The following is a 14,156-nucleotide window of genomic DNA, read 5'->3' on the forward strand; positions in this document are numbered from 1 at the left end:
GAATCCCCGAAGCCATCCTCCCCAAAATACCCTATAAAAGCAAATACCGTCCCCCCTCCCCGCCCTAAATTATTCCAATAAATCCATTCCCCCGCCTCCCGTGCTAGCTGTTCTTCCTGTCCCCCGCGCTGCCAGGCTGCCTATTTTTAAGTATAACGTGGTACCCCAGAGTCGGCTTGCGGGCGGCGTGATTTCAGCGAGGGTCTGAGCGCTGGCAGCTCCGGAGGGTACCCTGCCGCCTGTGCCCGTGCTTTGTGCCCAGGTTGTGCGTCGCCGTTTCTACGTGTGCCTTTTAGGGGTTTGGCGACGGGAGCTGTGGGGTGGATCCCCTTGCCCCCCGACTTCTCGGCATGGCAGGGCTGGGGGGCCAGCAGGCGGCCGGTGTGGCGTGTGGGATGGCGTGCTGTCAAGGAGACCTGATTTCTTTAGACATGTGGGCATATCTGGTAGGTGGAAAGCATTTTTAATGTACTTCTTCCAGCATGGTGAGGAACTAGTAAGGAGACTGCACTGCTACTAATTGGCTACATTTAATTGACAATAGTAATTACCTTTCCTATAGGTGCTTGTACAGATACCATAGTGGAGACCATAGGTACTGCTGTCTAAAAACCAGATTTTGGAAACCTGACTTTGGAAATGCTTGTAGCTTCCACTAAGTGAAGCAAGGCAGCATTCCTAGAGAAATAAACACATAAGCACATGTGACTGACTGTTGGATCAGAAACCATATTTTTTAAGTGCTATGCAAACCTAGAGCATTGTAGTGTGAAACAATTGTTTAACATAAGTGAGGGGGAAAGTTCTTTAAACTGTATAGCAACCTCCTCACTTCATCCAGGTGCAGCAATATCTTTGTTGTCAAAATATTCCTTCCTCCTCTTTGCACTGATGTAGGAGATAGCAACAGTATCCAGCAGTGTCTGTACAGCAGAGAACAGCCATTGCACTGGATGTGTCCCCAGCTGCCACCTTTCCTCCTTGGCTGCAAGTTTCCAAAAAGGTGTGAGTGGGGGGGGACAGACAGAAGCCTCAAGCCAGGCTCTGTGTGTGCTAAGTTCTGTTCCCCAAAGAGGAGAATGGATGCTCTCAGCTGAGCAGTTCCCAGTAGGATGGTAGTGACCCTGGGAGTATCCCCACCCCAGCAGGGCAAGGAGGGGGACAGAGCTGGGCCAAAAGGACCTGGGGGCAGCAAGGGAGTCAGATTCAGCTGCAGGGGTTACTTTGTGTTACTGTTGATGGAGGTACAGACAGCAGCTCTCTGATTCAAGGAGAAAATACAGGCCATAGTCCTGCCCACCGCCTATTTTGGTTTGAAGAGGACAATGTGAACCTAAGGAATGATTTAATCATGGTGATGCATGAAAGTAACTGAAAGGCGGATTTACTGCTCTAATCTTTTCATGGTGCTTAATTTAATTTTCATGTGCTTTATTGCAACACTGATTCATCAGGTGAGTGGGAGGGAGGCTTGTAGAGTACAGGTGGTTCAGTTTCCATTACTGGATTAGATATTGCTCAAGGTGCTTTCTTGGCTACAGCAGGAGAAAAACGGCTCTGTGTCTGATACAGTGTTGTGGTTTGGCATCAGGATATCTCTAGGGAAAGGCCATTCCTATAATCTGTGTTGTGCAGTGTGTTTGAAATCAGTGTGCCATGCTCAGAGCAAAACTGAGACTCGACTAATTCTTACTATGTTCATAGATCATAAAAATTTCAGTTAAGCTAATCTGAATTGGGTTAGAGTCACTCCATGTCCAAGGGAGCTGTTATCTGCTGGAGGCAATTGTGAGATTGTCGGCGTTGCCGCTGCTGAAGGTCTTTTAGTGCTGGATCTGGGGCTGAAGAGGTAAAAATGAAACTGCCCTGAAGTGTGTCAGCAGGGCCCTGCTGCTTCTGAGCTGCAGAGCACAGACCTCCCTCTGCAACTGCAGAGATTTGTGCTATTTGATCTCCTGTTTTATTTGGGGGAAAGCTGCATTCAGTGTTTTTTCTCGTGACCTCCCTGCCTTTGGAGCATTAACAGCACAGTGTTTTCTCAGCCAGAAATGCTGCGCCTCACGCCTCCAGTCCTCAACATGAGATGTCTCTGGCAGCACATTGTAGGTGTTTGTGCATGCCTGCTGTGGTTACTAAGGTAAAGAAACACAAGAAGCAGCTCAGGGAATGGGAACAATCCAAATGCCAAATACACATGGGTTTTGGCAGGAATGACACTGACCTGCTCTGCCAGCATGTCTGAGTGTGGGTCTGGGCTTGCTCACTCCTCGTGCAGGCTGCTGACTGTCACTGCTGGTGTTTAGAGCATCAAGCATCTTGAGACTGAGCAAACTCCTCCCAAGTGTTTCTCAGCCCTCATTTTGGAGCTGTGTGGTTGTGGTGCATTTAATTGTACAGGGCTGTGTCTAAATCACAGGTTCTGCCTTCATCTCAGCTCCTCCCCACCAGTGTGGCTCTTACTGGTCATGCAATGAAGGGGGAAGGAGACAACCATCCTGAAAAATACCTTTCTGATAAGTAGCTGCTGAGCCTCTGTGGAGGACTAAGGAGCAGTGTACAATCTGCCCAGGTTTCCACATTTCTTAATTATTGGAATACTCTTTCTCTGCTCAAGGCGTGGGAGTGTTGTGCTTGCATTGGGCTCTAGGTACTGTATATGCACCTGTGTAACATGAAAAGAATCAAGGGACTAAAGGGGAATATTCTGCAAAATTGGAAGCAGTAACAGCAGGCTAGTAGGAGTTGCCTGTAAGTGGTTTCTGCCCATCACAGAAGGAGAGTGATGTGAAAGGGGGATTAGGGTTAGAAGGTTAAAATAGTCCAGCTGCTCGTGTGGTGGTGTTTTTTAATTTCTTTCAAGCTGCATAAAAACCATGGGCATATTCCTTGTTCTTTAGTCTCAGTTTTCTGTGGTGTTTGTAGTGCTACAGTTGAAATTGTGCCATTTTTTCCTTTACACTCCTTTCACATTGAAGGATTTATAGGTGTATAAATCAAAGTCTGAATTGGAAAGGCTCAGTTCTCCTCTTTGTTTAATAAACAGCCAGCTGTATACCTGGGCTTTCCTTTGCAGTGTGCCACTGAGGCCTGTGCTCCATTCCAATATCAATAACTTTACTGTGCTGGCAGTTTTCTTGATAGTAGTTTTTCTATGTGTTTTGTTAAACTCCATGCCAAGCTTCAACTTACTGGGAATTGACTGCAGGGCTGTATGAGTTTGAGTGTTTTGGCAACCCAGTTACCATTCGCATGATTATAGCATCAGTGAAAAATTAACCAGCTAAAGGCAAAAGAGAAATCCTTAAGAAACTGGGACGTGTGCAACTCTCCTTGTGGGGAGGAGGGGGGAAACTCAACAAGGGGCTTGCCTGCTTCATCCTATCTAATCTGTCAGTGAATCAATCAATGTGAAATTGTACCCCCAAGGAATAATGTAATAGCTATTTTGTGTGTATTCCCAAACTGGAATGCTGCTGTAGTAGAGTCCTGAAGGGTGTGCTGTCTAAATCGATCAGCAGAAACCAAGATAAAAGCAGACTTGCTGCTGATCTATCAGATGTGGCAGAGAGGCATCGAGGGATGAAATGTCTCGTTCTGTGTCGAGTGCAAAGCTTAAATGTGATCTTGGTCCTTCTGCATCCCAGCACTTCAGGCACAAAAGCAGTGTCCTGATACCTCTCCTTCAGTTTTCTCTCAGCAAAATCATGAGATTGCTCTGAAAGGTACTTTAATTTTCATGCCAATGCATTTTGTTGCAGACAACTGTCGTAGTGTCATTGTTCCATCCCACCTTCAGTGCTGCAGAGGCAGCTTGCCTTTTCTTACCTGTGTTATTTGATGCCAGTTGAGAGTGGAAAACCTATGCTAGCACTGCATTTTTGAATGGATTTGCTCTTTTATGAGGTTAAAATGATGGGGAATTCTCTCCTCACAGCAATAAATTGCCATGTCCCAGTGAGGAGAGGAAGGGAATTCTGCTCCATTGCATGGTGTGGTTAACTATTGCTCATTGTGAATAATCTTTGCAGAATGAAAAGAACAATTTAAATTTCTTTTGTGTTATTGTTTTGATATTTTTGCACTTTTTCTTGTTGCTATCACTTCAGCATCAGGAGATAATCACTTTTATGTAGAATTAGGAGGTGACCAAGGCTTTTATACACTTTATCAAATATTGCACAGTTCATTCGGGCAGCTGTTGATGGCTCATCTGTAAAATCCCTGAAATGTGAATGTGGAATTGTCACTGGAATTAATGCTCTGTCAGAATGGTTATTCTGGCAAGCTCCTGGCATGGATGCAAATAAATGAGATTTCCATTTTATAAGACGAATCTTTATGTCTTTTCTTTTTGTCTTGCCTTGAAAAAGAGCCTTGTGCACTGCTGCAAGCCTGACAGTTGCTGATGCAGTGAGTTGTTTTTTTTACCTTACCTTACTAAGGAAAGTAATCTGGATTTGCAGATAATTTCATTTTCTTTCGTGTGTGGGTCAGACAGTTCAGGTCTAAACCGTATTTTTTTTTTTTTTTGTAAATCCTTACTTGGACTATGAAGGCTTTCAGTGGGCACAAATTATAGCATTAGTGGGCAAGGCAGTAATTTAAACTGCCTTCCATGGACCTCTGTTATTGTAATCTAGAGCAGGACACAGGTGTGTTAGATACGAAATACAGAGTGTTTGTATTTTTCAGTTTCATTTATAGTAGATTTTCTTTCCATTTTGACATCTGTCATTTGCCCCAGCCTCCTTGTCCTACTCTGCCTTTGTAACCTTTCTCATTCAAGAGGAGATAGAATGTAAGATTTTTTTTGTTTTGTTCTAATTCAGATTCAGTGGATGCAAACAAGGCCCTATTTCTTGGCTGTTGAACGTGTTTTTCAGTGTTTTGGGGTTTTTTTGTTTGGTTGTTGTTGTTGGTTGTTTGGCTTGGTTGTTTTGGGTTTGGTTTTATTTGACTGATGAACCACCCAGGCTTTGTTGCCTGTAATCAAACTGCTGTTACTGCCTGAATTTCTCTCTGGACTCCAGGTCATGGGAGGCACCTTGGCACAGCTGCAGTCATTTATTAATACCTGCACTCATTTATTCCTACACCTATGCATTGCAGTAGACTTGGGGAGCTCCACTTGTGGACAGGGCTGGAGGCAGCTTAAACCAAGCCTAGACTGTCAGGCTTCTAACCTAGTTTTTCCCAAGCTGGTGTTCAAGTTCTGGCTTGTGGAATCCCTCAGTGCAGGCGCTGAAAGCTTTCTTTTCCAAGAGGGTGAGGTGTGCTGAGAAGCTGGGAGGATCTCCTAGCCATGAGTGTATCTGAGAAGTGTAGTGCAGGGTCTCTCTTTTCTCAGTTCCCGGAGAAGGTACATGGCCAGGGTGTGTCCATATAAGCTTTCCATGCTTTTTTCATCCTCTCTCTGCCTGGATTGTGTTCTTTGGTGTCAAGGTCTCTTATTGGAAATTCACAGAATATTTAGAGCAGTATTGTCTTGGATTTTGCTGGGCTGTTCTGTAATATAAATAAAAACAGTCTCATTAAGTAAGCAAGATACTGAATAAGTTGTCTAAAAGAGCTAAGACAGTGGGTACAACAGTGGCAGTTTTATTCTCTTTGAACAGGTGCGTGCCCATGAGGAAATAAGAGGTAGGTAGGTAGGGACCAAGTGAGAAACATTGAGCAATAGCAGACTGTGACTCAGAAGCAATTTAACCATAATAATCCCCACAACACTAAAGGTTCTTTTTCCCAGAAATGCACAATATGCTTTTCTCTGCTATAAAGCTGTTGTCAGCTGACATCATTGTGTTAACATAAGACTTGCTGTTATTCACAAGATGCACAGTTAGCAGAGAGCACTTCCAGTGCTGGCTGCTAATTATTACTAATGTTCTCCCAATTGTTGCAAAACAATATATTAAAGATATTTCCTACTTAATATTTTATTCCTGATGGCTGGTAAGCTTATGTTGTGTTAAAAATAAGGCTTCTAATATCACTCCAAGTATTCCCAGCATTTGATTTATTTAGGAGAAAACTACCATTTACCAAATGCCTCTCTTGACTACCTGTTGTAGAGATGCTTTGTCTTTCTTTTTTTTTTAATAATTTTTTTTTTAGAGTACCAGTGTGGAAGTTTATGGCTTTTATTTTTTGTTAATCGTGACCCTCTCAAAGTCTGTGTGTTTTCCCATTGACTTCATGGCAGCCAAGTGCTTTTTATCCTGTATGCCTCTTAGAGAAATCACATTAATGATGTATCACTAGCCAGAGAGAGCTTTTGCTGAAAGCGCACAAAGGCAATAATTTACCTTGTGATTTTATAAAAGGCAGACTTTTTTTCCCTCATATTAAAAAAGAAAGCTGTTGAAGTGAAGGAAAGTGAACAGAGAATTGGTACTCAAGTACTATCTCCGCAATGCGAAAGGGACATTGCAACACCATTAATGAGATGCTCCCATTTTTCCTTGGAGATGTGGTATTGAATTTAGAAATAGATTTTGAACAATTTTCCACTGAACATCTCACTTTTCTGCTCACTGAATAGCTACAAACCCTTATTGTTTAATAGCTATCTTCACTTTTAACTGATAGAGTTTCATAGAGGTAAGGTAATAGCTGTGAAAAGGTAGGACTTTTTCTAGACACTGTTTAATTTACTGTAATTATATTAAGTGCTAAATTGAAAGAGGCTTTTCTAGTTAAGATGAGGATAATGAATAGTTGCGCGTTATTACCATAGCCACAATGGGGGAAGGAAGACGTGATTTAAGTTTTGCTCGAGACAGAAAGAAAGAAAACCTGCCCCAATGTGGTCCTTAATAATTAATTTTCCCCTCTCTATTGCTGACTCCCAGGTTTTGCTAGAAGAGTTTTCTGCCCTTGTACCTCAGGGATGCAGCAGTTTATTAAAGGAATCAGCAGGCACTCCAAGTGAAAATGGCAGTGGAAATAGAGTGAAGAACCAGATTGCACCCTCCAGCCAAGCCTGGAGCTACACAGGCAGGGGCACACACAACAAATGCCATTGCAGCTCTGAAGGCACTGCAGTGTAGCATGGCTCCCCCGAGGCTCTGCTCCCTCTGTGCTTTGCCCACGCTGCAGAGAAAGCCGTGGTTTGCTGCTCTTTTCTGCTTGGAGCAAGTTGCAACATCTCAAGTCCCCGGGCAGGTTGAGTGGGCACTCCCAGCTTTCTGCCATCCGCCAGCACCCGCCCCTGCTGCGCTTCCCGCGCCAGAGCTGCGGCGCCTTATGCTGTTGCTTCCCTCCATTGGCCTTGTTTGAGAGCCTGAGCAAATCACAAGGTGTGCAGAGTTGTGTACCCCATGTAAAAACACACCAACTCACTATCTTGGCATATTTGATGTGATTGGGAATGGCATCTTTTATGCCACTTCTAACATGGAACTGCTGTAAGCACACCCTGCCTCTCCATGTGGATAGAAGTGTTCTATCTGGGGCAGGATTTCATTGTGTCCTTGGAAGTTGAAGTTGTTAAGGAGAAAACCAAAGCATGTTCCCTCGTTTATTCACCTCTGTACCCTGGGGTCCAAGACACCACTTGGCTTCCCTTGCTGTCCTGCTAGGACTGCTGCCAAGCTGAGCTACAAGGACTTGTCCCATACAAGTGTTTATCTCCTGGGAGTTGCACTCGTGCCGTGCTCTTACCTCTCAAAGTCTATCAAGAGTGCGTGTGATTGTACTTGACACTTGAGATCTGGGCTAGATGTGAACCCCTGGGGAAAGGCAGTGTGTGAATTATTTAATCTCTTGAGCATTCCAGGCCACTGTGTAAAAAGTATTAAGCAATATGGGACTTTTTCTTGCTTTAAGAGGTGGTCTGTGTCAGCCTTGCTTGAACTCTGAGAAAGCTGAGTATTTTGAGTGCTAAACTTCATACCATGTTCCAGATTCATTGGATTGCAGTTATGGGGGACCAATGTAAGCAGTGTTTGCTCCCAGGTGGACTAGAAATATTCCTGATAAACCTTCTGTTTTCTTCCCTTCTGTCCCTCCTTCTCTTCTCCAGTAATTTGGTTCTTTGGGATGAGACAGGTTGAGGCAATGCAAGTAGGATAATTTTGTGGTTAGGGCATTTGGCTTTGAAATCAGGAGATCAGTGTTAGTTCCTGCTTCCATCACAGGCCTCCTGTAGCTGTGGGGAGATTGCTTGCACCTCTGTGCCTCTGTCTGCACTGGAAAAATAACAAAGTAAGTTTTGGGGTTGGGTTTTATTTATTGTGTTGGCCTACAGGGCTCTGTTATGAGGGCAGAGAGAGGGTCTGATCCCTTCTTGGGGTTATTTGGCATTGTCTGCTGGCCCAATTCCAGCCAGAGTATGCCTGTTTGCTCTCTGGATAAAGCTACTAGGAAGTCTTCAGGTGCATCTTTTTTTCTTTCTTTTTTTTATTCGCTCAATTCTTTTGTCATGCTTTTTGCTTTCATTTAACATCAAAATTAAGTGGTGAGTTAAGCAGAGCAGCTTTTAATAATGTGTAGAAAATGAGCTGAGCTGTACACATAGATGGTGCCCGTAGGAAGCCTGGAATTACCCCACAGTGTTTTTAATAGGCAGTCCTACTGCACTGTGAGCTGTTGGCTCAGTGATTCTGTCTTAGATGAGCTACAGATGAGACTCCCAGTACTGTAAATATCTGTGCCATTTAGCTTGGAGTACCAGGAAATGAAACAGCGTGGGAAATAAGAAAAAGGTTTATTTTACTGAAGTCAGTAAAACAATGTTTTCTTCAGGCTGATTTGGAAGTGGACCTTAGAAAAGTTAAGTGGAGAAGAAATACAGTGTTTTGGGGCCAGAAATGTTTAACAAGCAGCATGAGCTGCCCATTGCTGGCTGCTCTGCTGCTTGATTGCAGCACAGTGAGGTGCAGGGCTCAGGCAGCTGGAGAAAGGCTCTTCAACAGTTGGCAGGGTGATCTCTTAAGGTGCTTATCTGGTGAGAAAGTGGGCTCAGTTAGGAAGCCATTCTGGACAATGTAGCTTTTCTTTCTATCTTGGATGTTAAAGCCAGCTGTATCAGTCCTGTTGATCTCATTTGACTTTGCATCTGCAAGGATTTTAGCCTGGGATTCTTAAATCTAGTAATTTCTGGTTGAATTACAGCATTTTCCTTAGGCAGGTAGTGCATTTTAATTTTTGGTGGTGATTCTTTTGTGCTCTTCAGAAATGTGTGGAAATGGTAGTTTTCTTTACAGTAAAAGATTTCTCTCTAATCTGGCATTTTTCTACTTTCTTTCTTCCTGCTTTGACATCTTTTCCCTCTAAGTGATTGCAGACTATGATCAGGTGATCCCTTACATGTCTTTGATTAGTTAAGTAGGTTGAACATCTTAAGTCTCATTGCAGTTGATTTAAGACTTGGAGACAGCCTTATGGTTTTTTTCTGGGTCCTTTCCAGTTTTTCATGCTGCTGCATTTCAGGTAAAGATGAAGATTGCATGTGCAATGTCAGCAGTGATCTTGCAGCTGTCAAAGACAGAAATAAGGCTGCATTCTGTCTCCTGCTCTTTTTGTTCCTTCCCCCCTTGTTTATGCTTCCAGGAATTGAGCAAGCCCTGTTCACCCACGATATTGCACTTGGCATTCAGACTCTGTTAGTTATCTACAATTCTTTCTAAATCAGAGCTGTTTTGGAAAGCTAAGGTTTGTGTCTGGACAGGGAGGAGGGGGTGTTTTGGTCTGGTATGTGGCAACACAAAGTTACTTATCATAGATTGTGCTCTCTGCACTTCAATAATCTGCTGACATTTTGCCAGTAATAAAAAGGTCAAGGAAAAAAGTTGCTTCCTACAAATCGTGGCATTTGATTGTTCTCATTATTAAGCAGAGTATGGTTTCCTTGGAACAAAATTTCAGCCATCCCCAGCTTTGTAAATGATAAATTACCAGCTGGTACAAATGCATAAAAATGAAAAAGCAGCTTTCTTTTGATGTTGCTGGTCCCTGTTCCAGTGATTTGTCCTTTCCTGAAGCAGGGTGTGGGGAAGATGGAAGAAAGAAGTGTCCCTTGGATGTTAAATACAGTAGCAAAAAGAAATTATACAAAGTTGATACTTGAAAAATGAGCCATTAAGTTGATTTAAAGGATCAAAATCTCTATAATCTAGGGTTCAGCAAAATGTTACATATTCCTAATTTTTAGGAATGACTTTCTGTGTCACCTGTTAAGAATGCTGTGTTAGGTCCAAAGCACAGTAATGCAGTTAAACAAAACATTGTGTGCTCTTCTATTTTTCTTTTTCTTTTTTTTTTTTAACTTTTATTTTTTTTCTACAAACTTTCCCATTGATTTTTTGTCTCTGAGATGCCTGAGCTTGCAGCTGCAGTACTGTTTTTCTTGTTAGCCCAAGCAGTGCTTTCTGATGCAGAGATCACTCTGTGTGAGGCAAGGCTCTGGTTTAAATATAACAGCAGTGGCGGGGCAGTGCATAAGCATCAGCAGTCAAGTTGGAGATGCATGGACACCATCCATGGTGGGGAGCTTGGGTGGATGGGAGGGAGCTCAGAGGGAAAAGGTTACTGTTTGTGGGGGCAGGCTGATGAGTGGTAGTGCTGTCAATTAGGGTAGTTTGTGAGTTCGCACAAGAAGCAGGAGAGTTGGTGTATTTTTGTTACAGAAAATTACAAGTGTCATGCAGAGGATTGTTGGCTTGTTTCTCTTGCAGCAGAGTATTTGTTGCTACCCTTCCCCAAAGCATCTCTGGGGATACCTAAGAATGCAGGCCTAAAAAAGCTGAATTATAACAATTATATGGCTATGGTGGACAGAGGAGTTGTGTACTGCAGTTCTTACTGCCAAATTCAAAATTAATTTGAATGTAAATCCTTTCAAAAAAGTGAGTGTAGAAAGGTCTGTATTGGGAGAACACAGTTTTTGTAGTCTCTGGCAGATAGAATCAGTTTTTTTAGGTTTTTACAGTGTCATAACATGAAAGTCCAGTAGGCAGAAGCTGCATATTTATCTACCCAGGAATTAAATATTGCTATTAATTGGTGTTGGAAACAAGCCAAATCAACTTGAAATAGATTTATTTCAAAAAAATGCTGTTTTGCCATTTGAATTACTTCAGCCAAAGCACTCCTGGACAACTTGTTAGGTTTTACTTTTTTTACAGAGCATTATATATGTTGATCCTGGCCATGGCTGATGCCTTGTAAAATGCTGCAATGTGCTGGAGCAACCTGCTGGCTGTGAGAGGACTAAAGGAGCATTACCAACTTCCTGCCATCCCAAGGAATATGGGGAATAGCCTTCATGCCTCCTCTTCTAGTCTTCTGTATTTAAATGTTTTCAAAGGTTGTGCAGGATAATGTAGTGTGTTTCTGTACTTGCTTTGTATCAAACAGACACGCTGCTCCTTTTCACCCAGCGGATGTGTGCAGGGTACCTAAGCAGACTTCAGAGAAAGCCCCTAAAGGTTTGTGTTTAGCACAAAAAGTACAAAGTCTTCAGCTTTGCCTTTAAAGTAACTTTCCTAGGATGACTTACATCTGGAGGTCATTCTTTCCTCTCTATGCTCATTTCTACTGTAAGAAAGGATGCAGCAGGTTTCCCTTGTGAAAGCATCCGGCACTGCTGTGTTTGGGTTTGTGTGCTCATCCTCCTGCTCTCTGGAGTGTGTCTCTCACAGAATACAGTCATTTCTGCTCCAAATTCTTTGTTTAACCAGCACTGGCAGGCTGGGAGATAAAGGTGGAAACTTGAAACAAGACCGAAGAAATGGTCCTAATTTTAGGAAGGTTTGAGTGGAACAGGAAGGGAGCAGGTGGGCAGGATGCTCTGGGGCAAGCACACACTGAAATGTTGGTGCCTGTGTGCATGCAACAGTCACATCTTCCTTACAAGTCTGTGAGATTGATGTGACATTTCTCATTAATCAGACACCAGTGTTATCCTGGGAATTTCTGTGGCTTGTCTCCACCCCACTTAAAACTGGACTTAATGAGCAGTTTCTGGAAAGTGAGGGGGAAAAATACGTCATGCCTGCCACTGTTTCCTTTCACAGCTCATTTACTGGGCCTTCTCTTGATATATTCAGTAGTTCTTCATAGACTTCAGAAGGGTTGTTTACAAGAGAAATTTATCAGGTTGTGTTTTCTCATAAATGTAATTCAAGGAAATGTCTCCCACTGCTATTTAAAAACTAATATGAAATCAGGCAGTTTTTTGCAGCTATTGGAGGCTATGTCAATGGCCATAGAAAACAAAGAGGGAGCCAAGGAAAGAAAGGCAGGGTAATACAATGGCATTTGAAACACTGTTTTGTTTTCATTCAGATATTTTTAGCTAATGGTGATTTTTTTCCTTTATGTGAGTTGATGTGTTGTGTCAGTGGTAGAAGCTGCCAGTGTAGATGTTTGTCCCAGGAAAAAGATACCAATTGACACTGAATACATTTCAGGAGCTGCTGGATAACATTATGTTAAGAAATGCTTCAGCAACTCTCCAAAATCTAGATTAAAAATTGCAGCCCCAGTTAAATCAGGGTTTAATTTGTCTTACAGCAGCCCAGAGCCTTTGCTTTATTTCCACAGCTATCCTCCTGCAGCTTCAGGCACCCCACTCAGGTGGACACATTGCTTTGCTTTGTTTTCTGCAGTCCTTCCTGGGAGAAGTGATCTAAATACTTTCAAAGACACTGATTGTTTCCAATCTTTCCTTGGCTTGAAATGGATTTTTGTCTTTTTGATTCTATATATCCAGTTAAGTCCTGATTTAAATCCCACTGAAGTTATGTTGGTAGTGGGGGGACACTGGGGAATGGGCGAAGGTGGATCATGGGAACAAGTAGAAAATCAAGCCTGTGGATGGTACTCATGGCTTGAATATAGAAAGGCGTAATCTTCATATACATTTAGGTTGTTATTGTAGTCCAGTTTCTCTGGGCCTTGAAGATTGCATGGACTGACAGTGTGATGCAATGCTGGGGACTTGCCATGTTTGTAGGTGTAAGCAGGACATGCCCTTTACCAGGTTTTCATGAGTTTTCTAGTATTCTACAGAACAGCTGCTCTAGAAGAGTAAAATGATGCAAAATGTGTGTAAAAGCAGGGCAGAGGACCTCCCAGGGCATGCAGACCACAAGTGCCTTGTGCTGAAAAGGTTTTCTTCCCTGAAGTTATATTTGCTAAGCCCTCCAGAATGGTATATATTCAGCACTGTCTGTTCTGGAGCAAGCAAACTGGGAGCAGTTCTACAGCATCTTAAAAAAAAAAAAATAGCACTAGAGGCACGCACAAAAAAAAATCCCATTCCTTGCTGGATAAATGAAGGCAGCCCCAAGATTGCTATAATTTATATGCTTTCCTTTTTCAGTGCTGTCACTGGGGAAAATAACAGTGTGCCTGCTTGCTGTCCAGAGATCTGCTGTGCCAAAGCAAATAGTTGCAGCAAGTGGCAAGCAGAGAAGGCACCAAGGTATTTGATGGATGAGTGTTCCTCCCTCAAGCAGAGAGCAACATTTGTGAGAAACTAGTAATATACTGTGGTTGAAATGGCCCATTCAGGGTATAAAATTCCCAATCAAGTTGCCCAGGAGAGAGTTGGACAGCTGGTGTAGGAGCAGAAATCAGTGCAGATAAATCAGGTTGGCATCTAAATGACTGTGGGCCCTGGACAGGCCCTGTTAATTTTTTTCTCTGGTGGATGAAGTCAGGAAAGATTTCACTGTATGACTGACATTTGTTCCCCCCAGCTTCTTGCCTTCCTCTTACAGCTGCCTCAGTTCAAGAGAAACAAGATGCTTGTCCTGTTTTGCTGCTGTTAGATTTGGCATTGCAGCAGTGTCCCCAAGTCCTTATCCTGTCCAGTCAGGGCAAGGAGCTGCTCAGACAGTTCCCAGAGCTGGTGGTATGGGGCAGCATTAAGCTGCATGGAGAGCTGCAGCATCACTGTGGGTGAGCGTGCCTGCTGAAGAGCTCTCCAGAAGTGGGAGCAGTTCCAGCTGGCTGTGAGGGTGGGAGGCAGGCTCCTGTGCTATAATTACAAAGGCTGGTGTTTAATTGCTGCTTCCCGCTTCAGAGGTGTGCTGTAAATTAAGAAGGTGCTTTACAATAGTGGCATTTAACTTCTTTCTGTCATCTGCTTTCATTTTAGTTGATCTGGGCTGGGATTTCTCAAGGGAGGTTTCCTGTGCTCTGTGCAT

General features: G+C 43.1%; 1 protein-coding gene across 1 annotated transcript in view; it reads left to right on the forward strand.

Moving 5' to 3' along the window:
• Nucleotides 1-14,156, forward strand: part of OSBPL5 (oxysterol binding protein like 5) — a 135,506-nt gene that overhangs the window by 1,051 nt on the left and 120,299 nt on the right. The window lies entirely within an intron of this gene.

This window comes from Geospiza fortis, unplaced genomic scaffold (genome assembly GCF_000277835.1).
Source record: "Geospiza fortis unplaced genomic scaffold, GeoFor_1.0 scaffold524, whole genome shotgun sequence".
Taxonomy (NCBI): Eukaryota; Metazoa; Chordata; class Aves; order Passeriformes; family Thraupidae; genus Geospiza; species Geospiza fortis.